Raw genomic sequence first — 9,285 nt, forward strand, 5'->3', positions numbered from 1 at the left:
TGAAAATCAAAGCCAGAATACTTCAGGGCTGCATCCCTGCCCCTTTGTGTTACACCCCTTATCCTTCTTTGTTCTCAAACCTGGATGTCGTGTCTTTACTCTCAATGACGACAGACACGGAGGGTTCTATATTCTCGTTCTTTATTTCATTCCTTACACCAGCATGTCATTCCCTCAACTGCCGACCTGACCTCCTACTCCGCCCCTTCCTGTCGCCCCTCGTCCTCCCCTATCTCCGCCCATCCTGCTCCGCCCATACAACCACTAGACCCCACATCTCTACATCTCCCCCTTTGTTAGCAATGACCGGGGTCACTAAAGTTACATCTCCTCAATCAGCCGCTTGGGCTGGCAGATCGTTTGCCGTGGACGGAGTGTTCGGCCTTCAGGCACTGTGTTAGATTCTGTTCCGGGTGGCTGCCCCACTGGACTGTCACCCTTGCTCTGCGTCGCAGGCTGCAGAGTTTGTGAAGTTGTATGTTGCGACTCTAGAGTCTCTTGCAGAGCCGGGCTACACTTCTGAAAGTGAGACACATTCCGGGTTACCCGCCTGGTGTCTGACTCTGCTGTCAGCATGGTGCCTTTCTGACGAATGACCGTCAGAGGTTCCGCTCTGAACTTGCTGTCTGTCTTCTTGGACTGTTCTTGTTTGACGATCACGCAGTCCCCTTCGTGGAACGAGAGAGAGCGGGCCCGCCGTCTCCCATCGGCGTACGCTTTCATGGTGTCCTTGCGAGCTTTGTCAGTGGCTTCGACCTCCCGATGAGTACGGTTGGGAGAAATGGGTCGCAGCGCTCCCTCCCAAGTGGGTATCCGGGTCCGGACCGGGCGCCCCAGCATGAGTGTAGCAGGGCATTTGCCCGTGGTGGCATGTGGCGTCGTCCGGTAGGCTCGAAGCACATCATTGAGGGCCGCCTGCGGGTCTCTTTTGTCCAGAGCAGCCTGTTGGAATGTCCTTTTTAAGGTGGCCATGAACCTCTCCGCTGTGCCGTTGGCCTGCGGCCATAGGGGTGTGATCCGTCGGTGTCGCACATTCATGAGCGTCAGGAAATCACTGAACTCCCGACCATTGAACGGAGGCCCATTGTCTGTTTTCACCTCCGCGGGTAGACCCCAGGCTGCAAATACTTCATCCAGGATGGTGAGCGTGGCAGCTGCGTTGGTGGATGGGACGAACCGGGCGATGGGAAACCTTGAGTACTCATCTATTATAACTAGCACGTACTTGCCCGATGACATGGGGCCGTAGAAGTCCATGGCCAGCTCTTGCCATACTCCTGGTGGCAGGGGTGTCATCTGGAGTGGAGCGGGTGGGTCCCCTTGCCTTACCACTTGGCACTGCGGGCAGTCTTTTAGGGTGTGCTCTACCATCTTGTCTAGGAAGGGGAACCAGACACGTTCCCGAAGCGCTCTTTTCGTCATGACTACTCCTCGATGACTTTCGTGTGCCAGGTTGACGACTCCCTGTCTCAGTTGTTGGGGTATCACAATTCGAACGTCTCGCAGCAGTAGGCCATCAGATGTGACGGATAGTTCTTCGCACACATTCCGGAATGCTTGCCACTCCTGACGCCTTGTGGTGTCACCTTTTTCGTCCTCCACCTCTTCGTGCCGCCATCTGTTCGTTCGGACCCTTTGGATTACCTGCTGCAGCATGGTGTCCTGCTGGGTGGCGTCCAGGATGGCCTCCAGGGGAACCGCCGGTGGCCGCGCTTGGTCCACCACAAAATGGACATACTCGTCTGCCATGGACGGCGTGTCTCGCTGAGAGTCTTCTGGGTGGCGCGACATATAGTCAGCCGGGTTGGCAGCCTTCCCTGGCTTGTGCACGATCGTGAATGTGTATTCTTGCAGACGGAGTCCCCACCTCTCGATGCGGGGTGGCATCTTGGACCGGGGGTTGCCATAGATGGTGACGAGGGCTTGGTGGTCTGTTACCATGGTGAAATGCTTCCCGTAGATGAACACATGGAAGTGCTCACACGCCCACACCACCGCAAGGCTCTCCTTTTCCGGCTGGGAATAGGCTTTCTCCGTGTCGGAAAGGCTCCGGCTGGCGTGTGCCACAATGTGGCGGTGGTCTGTGTCCTGGTCATATTGAGCCAGGATGGCTCCTAGCCCGACGGGGCTTGCGTCCACTGTGATTTCAGTCTTGCGATCTGGGCTGAAATAGGCCAGGCTTTCCACCGAGCCTACCGCACTCTTGATGGCCTGAAAGGCATGCTCGCATTCGGGAGTCCACTCAAAAGCCTGTCCTTGCTTGGTGAGCGTGCGAAGTGGGTGGCTTATTGTGGCATAGTCCTTGATATACCTCGAGCAGTAACTCGCCATGCCGAGGAAGGATCGCACGTCACTGACGTCAAGTGGACTCTTGGTGCTGTTCAGAGTACTCACTTTGGCAGGATCTGGTTGCATTCCGGCTCCTGAAAAGATGTGGCCAAAGAATTTCAGTTGCGACTGATGGAACTCGCATTTCTCCTTGTTGAGCGTGAGGTTAGCCTCCAGGAGAGCATGGCAAACCCTATCTAGAGCCGTGTCGTGGGCCTGGAGCGTCGCCCCATAGACTAGAATGTCATCGCTGTAGTTCAGCGTATTGGGGATGTGATGTATCGTTTGCCGGATCGCTTCTTGGAATATTTCAGCGGCTGATGAAATGCCGAAATTCAGTCTCTTGTACCTGAACAACCCGAGGTGCGTTGCAAACGTTGTGATATAGCGGGAGCTCTCGTGCAGTTCCAGTTGATGATAGCCTTTGTTTAAGTCCAGTTTGGAAAACACCCTCGCCCCATTGAGGGCGGCAATCATGTCACTTAGGTGAGGTCCGGGATGGCGTTCTCTCTCAATGGCGGTGTTGGGCATTCTCATGTCCACACAGAGTCGCACTTTCCCGGGTGTGCCTTTCTTTGGGACGATCACGACAGGAGATACCCATGGTGTGGCGCCCTCCGTCCGTTCGATGATGCCGGCGTCCAGCAGGTCTTGTAGCTCATCCTCCACCGCTTGCTGAAGGTGGAACGGGACCTTCCGCGGGTGTTGGGCAACCGGGCGGACCTTGTCATTTATGTGGAGGCGGATCTGACCTCTGTTCATTTTCCCGAGTCCAGAAAACAGTTTAGGGAACTTGTGCACGGTGTCATTTTCACCAGTAACGCGGTACAGGATTTCCACCAGTTTCAACCGTTCAGCGGTTGGCAGACTGAGGAGACAGTCAGCTTCCGGTCCCTCGATGACGTGAATCACGGCCGGAATGGATGTTGTCCGGTGCCTGAGCGTCGTTGAAAACTTCCCCAGGCAAGGGAGCGGCTTCCTGGACATCCAGGTGTAGACACGCACATGTGCGGGATCGAGCCGAGGCCGAGGGTTCATTTTCTGATACTCAGTCACTGGGATGTAGTTGAGGGATGCCCCGCTGTCCATCACGAACTTTGTGGGATGCGTGCCAACGCAAATGTCCAGCCGAGGGTATTTTTTGAGCTGATCGGGATCGGCAATCATGTTTGCATACTCTACAGAGTATTCGTGTTCACTCGAAGGTGATTCGGAGTCTCTTGACGGTGATCTTCTAGACCATCTTGACGACCGTGACTCCCTGCTCGACTGGGAGGATTTGGAGGAGGACTTCCGGCGGTCGCGTACCGCCCGCGCGTGGTGGCGGCGTGTCTCACCTCTTGGTGACCTCGTGGAGGCTTTTTCCTTCTCCCGGCGATAGTCGCCGCACATGGTCTCAAAATGGTTGTTGCGACCACACTTGTGGCACTTCTGTCCCAGGGCCGGGCACGCTCCGATATGAGGGAAGTCGTACCCGCATCGGTAGCATCTTCTCAATGGCGCCTTTTTTCCCTGATCCTGGCGCCTGCTTCTCTTCCCCGAGTCAGGCCGTCTATGACCGGGGTGACGGTGGTGTCTTGATGGCGGCCGAGCTTGTCGTCCCCGCTCTCTCGACCACCGGCGAGGGCGGTCGGTGCGTACTTGACAGACTACCTCCTTGCGGTCCACGCGTCCTGCCTCCATTGTCTTGGCTTGCTCTTCGGTCTGATCATGGAGTCTCGTGATCTCTTCAATTTCATCCAGCGTGTGGCTCTTTTTTAGTAACTTCCTGCGCAGCGTCTCCGACTGGCAGCCGTCAATCACCCGTAGGCGAATGGCGTCATCCGTAGAGAATTCATCGAATTCACAGTGGCGCGCCAGGCGCCGCAACCTTGTGATGTACGAGCCCATGACTTCATCCTTTTCTTGTCGCGCTCTTTGGAATACGTAGCGTTCATAATCTACATTCTTCTTGTGCACAAACTTCCGATCCAGGGCGGCGCGCACATTCGCATACGTTCCCGCGTCCGCGGCGGGGAGTTCCTTTATCATCTTGCTGACATCCTTGCCCACGAGGTTCCGAAGTGCGATCAGTTGATCTTCGTCCCCTGTCACCTTCGAGCCCTTAATGTAGTCCTCGAAGTCTTCAATCCACTCTTCCCAGCGAGGGCCCATGCTGCTCCCGACCACGAGCGCTAGGGGTTCTGGGGGGCGCAGGTGCGTCATCCCCATGATGATTGGTTTCACATCTTGGCGCGCTGGAGACTGGGCTGGGGACCCACGATTTGACATCGCGGTGTGCGCGTGATGCGTGCAGCGGCAGCGCGGAGCAGGTCCAGGGGATCCCTCGTGGAGTCTTGCTCAGTATTTAGGGAGATCCCCACGTTTCTTTTTTTTTTTTTTTTTCTATTGTATTTGCCTGTGCTTGATGATATTTCACTGTTGCCTGACTTCAAAATGGCCGCCCGGGCCTCTTTACATGGAGCGTCTGAGAGTCCGCCTGACTTTAAGATGGCCGCCGGTTGGGGAGCGTGTGCAGACGTCCCACGTGGTGCCGGGCTCTCGAGTCATTCATTCCAGGGGCAGCGCGCTGCTTGAACGGCTCCTCTCACGGTCAGTTTCATTTACTGTTATTTCTTTCACTCACGGCTTCATAGGCAGGCGGGCAGTCCTCACGTTCACTGCTCCAATCAATCTGGGGAACACGCGCGCCGGCGCTTTCACTTTTCTTCTTGCCTGTCACGGCGGCGGTCCTCCTCACCACAGGGCGCTCGCTCCCTCAGCGGCTTGCCACGGCGGCGGTCCTCTCGCACTCGCTCAGGCTCTTCACACGCTGTCGCGGGTGACGGCGCTTTCGCTGGTTCCTTGCTACCAGCCTCTCATCAGCTTACTCGGCGTGCTGGTGTTTCGGGAGAGCATCCAGCTCCATCCCACCTTCGTCGCCAGCTGTCGTGTCTTTACTCTCAATGACGACAGACACGGAGGGTTCTATATTCTCGTTCTTTATTTCATTCCTTACACCAGCATGTCATTCCCTCAACTGCCGACCTGACCTCCTACTCCGCCCCTTCCTGTCGCCCCTCGTCCTCCCCTATCTCCGCCCATCCTGCTCCGCCCATACAACCACTAGACCCCACATCTCTACACTGGAGAGAGGAAGTTTTAATCAAAATCACTTCTATGAACTGAAGTGGAACAACAACGGATCGGCGAGTAGGAACAGGCAGCTGTATTGTAAACAGCATATAAACCAAAGTGCTTGGCCATGGTAGAACACATATATCACTTCAAATTCTGTACGTATGTGGTCACATCTTACGGGAAAACCCAGTAGTCCAACACTGAAATCACATGAGGGGAATGGGGAGTTGATAAATAATATAATATTTACTTTGTGAATCTATTAAGTAACTAGCCATGACCCGTCCATAGGGGCTAAGGAGCACACCCCCTCAACTTTTGCCCCTCAAGAAGAGTGACAGTCAAGCTGAGCAAATGACAGTCTGGCAGACGCTCTTCATTTTCAGGTCAGGCAGCCAGGAGCTAGACATGCGCTAAACTTTGATGAGCTGAGGATGTCATAGCATCTGTGGGCTTGGCCTCCTCAGCTCAGCAAAGGTCCTCAAGGCCCTCCCCCCCTTTTGAGGAGGGGGAGCGTCATTCATTACCTCGGTCTTGGGCGCTTCACCTTCAAGCCCGGAAGCGCTCAGGGCCGAGTGCCAATCAGTGACATCTCGTCACGGAGTGGGGTGGGGTTAGTTTTTTCACTTTCTGTTGGACGACTAAACAACCATTCTTTTTCAGCCAATACATTATTGCCATTAGTCTGGTGCAATAAAAAAACTATATACCTATCGGAAACAAGGATAACAAGCATTGGCATAGCCAATAGGTCTCACCTTTGGGACCTTATAAGTGTTTAGTTGTTGCAGTAAGGATATTGTGCTACATAACTAAATACTTATAAGGTCCCAAAGGTGAGACCTATTGGCTATGCCAATGCTGTCCTCGCTGTTTATTTTCATTCTGCACCCGTGGCGCCAGAAATGGTACAGTCGAAGCTCTTGGTGCTCATTCCTTATACCTCAAGTCCGGCCCCAGTCATATGTTGCCCCCCCTCCCTCAATGGTTCGGAAATGCAGCGATGCAACACCACCTTCCCGCCCCGTGCACCTCGACCCCCCACTGCCCTGCCCTACCACCTCACTACTCAATTCAGCAGCTAATAAAGCGCCTCTTTGATGCTGGTGTGACTTTCATCTGGAGCGGGTAATTCAAAAATTTTTGTATACCCTCTTCATATTGCATGTTTATATTAATTTGATTAATTAACTAATAGTAACCTTACTGATTGATTTGCAGTGGATACTTATTAATTTTACTAATATATGAATTACACGTGGGATTTGCATTTGCATGGCCTAATTAATACGTAAACTAAAATATGTACGCATACTAATGATAGACAATTAGAAAATTGCATGATATATGTTGCTTTTGTGGAGTATTTGTGATTCGTGCTTTATAAAGTGAATATAAATCGCATTGAGTGTTGCTTTCTGCTAGATAAATACACACACATGTGGGTATTAGCGAGGGAATAACATTTTATTAGCCATTTCTATGTATTAGAACATTGGAATGTTGGCAGCTCCATTGAAAACAATGGAGTGCTCCGGGCTTATAATGGCTGGTATAAGCCCGGAGCGCCAACATTCCAATGTGTCTTTGTTCACAGCTCTGGCTGTGAACAAAGACATCAGGGAGCCGGAGGAGATTTGAATCCCCTCGCGCTCCCTGAAGGCTTCGTTTTGTTAGAACATTCTGCCCTCTAGTGGCAGAATGTTCTAATAGCCTAATAGCCCTTCGTAGCAGGGCTATACCGGCTTTTAAAGTCCAGCTGCTGTTGTTAAAGTCCCTCGCCTTCGGCTCGGGCCTTTAACGCTGCAGCGGGCCTTTAACAGCCGGTATAGCCCGCTACGGCGGGCTATAAGGCTATATTAATTACGTTTTGTGTTTCTTTTGCTTAAGTTGACCATTTGGGCCTATCGTAAAATGTCCGCCTCCTGTACCTTGACTGACGACGTTCCATGAGGCTTTGGGTGAAGTGCGCCTGCGCTAAAGCCAGCAACAGTGGCCTCGTCTTGACCCTAACCAGACTGTACCCACCAAGGTCGTCCTGGGAAGCAAGCCAGTTTTCAAAAGAACAATAAGATGCCTCTTAAAACCGGAACAAGCAAGACTGATGACCTAAGAGACATTATTCCATGAGAACCCTGTCAGACGATCTTTGGTTGTCCAATCAGGAGTGGCGAAAACCAATATATGTTACAATATTATGTTGATTTTACTATAAATTATGGTAGAATAGTGAGGTTGTATGCTGCGATCGATGGAGCTTCTGATTTTCCTGACGTTATGCTTACGGAGAGGACGGTGACACTGCAGGACAGCTGTTTCCCTGAATCTTTGACGAACTGAGCTGATGCCCAATTTCCTGATGAACTGAACTCTTGAATTAAATGGGCATAGAGTGACAGAACGACTGAATTTGACTTTGAGGACGACAATTAGCCAGAATAGGTAAATATGATGATCGACTGCTTGAATAATCAATGATTTAACTTGCATTAATTAGATAAAGATTGATTTGATTCATTACAGACATGAGTTGGATTGTTTATTTATGGAAATGTATTAATGCAGAGGGAATAGAGAATTAGAAAATCAACCTAAACTAGCAACTAGCTGATCTATCGCCAACCTATGAAAGGAATGCCAAAGGAGGAAATTAGTGCCTAATGAATTTTAGAAGGTTGTGCAGATTTAGTGTTCATTAGGGTCAAGGGGTATTTCCTTTCATATCAGCGAATAGAACAACCACCTCCCTAGAAAAACAGACCGATAGAGAGTGAATGTTGGTGTTATGGGCCCCACTAGCGAATGTAGTGATTGAGTGTGTTTGTGAAATCTTTGATCTGTGATGGAGGGAGGGATTTTGTATTCCACGCTGCAGCAGTTTTTCTGGTAGCAGAGTTATGGTTAGTTATTGTTTTAGTTTGGTGATTATTGCTTGTACATTGCTTATTGATTATTGATTGGTATTGGTTTATGTACTAACACTCTATGTTGAGTCGTTTTGAGTTTTATGTCATTAGCACAGCTTCTGGGATGTAGGAAGTCGGAAGTGTGTAACGGTTCCGTAGTAGAGCAGAGGTAAGCGCTGCTCTCGGGAAAGACGGAATTGTTGTTACCCTGTAGGTACACAGGAGAAAATGTGTAACGATTGAAGTTGCACGGCGCATTGTCTGGGTTCGGTTCGGTAGCATCGTCGTGTGTTGCCATTAGAGACATTTTCCTGTATGAGAGAAGAGTGTATGATAGCAAAGGTTACCTGTGAAATTTTGGTCTTAGGTACCAGGAATCCAAAGGGCATTCCAATAACGCTTATCACTGAGAAGGTAGCAGGTGTTCTCTGAGCTTGCTAGAAGGACAAAGTAGAGGGAAGCGCTGCTTTGTTAACGAGTGTTATAATTCTGTAGTAGGGCAGAGGTAAGCGCTGCTCTCGAGAAAGACAGAATTCTGTACAATTGTACTACCTTTTTATTGTATGAAAGTGCGTGAATGAAAAGGCATTCCGATTAATTGCGAAACTCTAGTGTTATTTCTCAGGAGCATTGGGTCTCCAACTAGGTGTCTTAATTCTAGAGAAGCGGTTAGTTGATGCTTGGTAGAAGGGTAAGGTAGAGGGATGTTCTACTTTATCAACGGAAGTAACGATTCCGTAGTAGGGCAGAGGTAAGCGCTGCTCTCGGGAAAGACGGAATTCTCGTGAGAAAGGTCTATTGCTGTTCCTTGGTTAGCGAAGCGGACAATGGAGATGTTTTTATGTTGTTACTAACAGAATTGTAGAAATTGAAACAAAACTTACTGAGCGGATTTTGTAAAGGAGGGGTAGACAGGAGCAGGAGCTGCCGC

The sequence above is a fragment of the Triturus cristatus genome, chromosome 7 (assembly GCF_964204655.1).
Source record: "Triturus cristatus chromosome 7, aTriCri1.1, whole genome shotgun sequence".
Classification (NCBI taxonomy): Eukaryota; Metazoa; Chordata; class Amphibia; order Caudata; family Salamandridae; genus Triturus; species Triturus cristatus.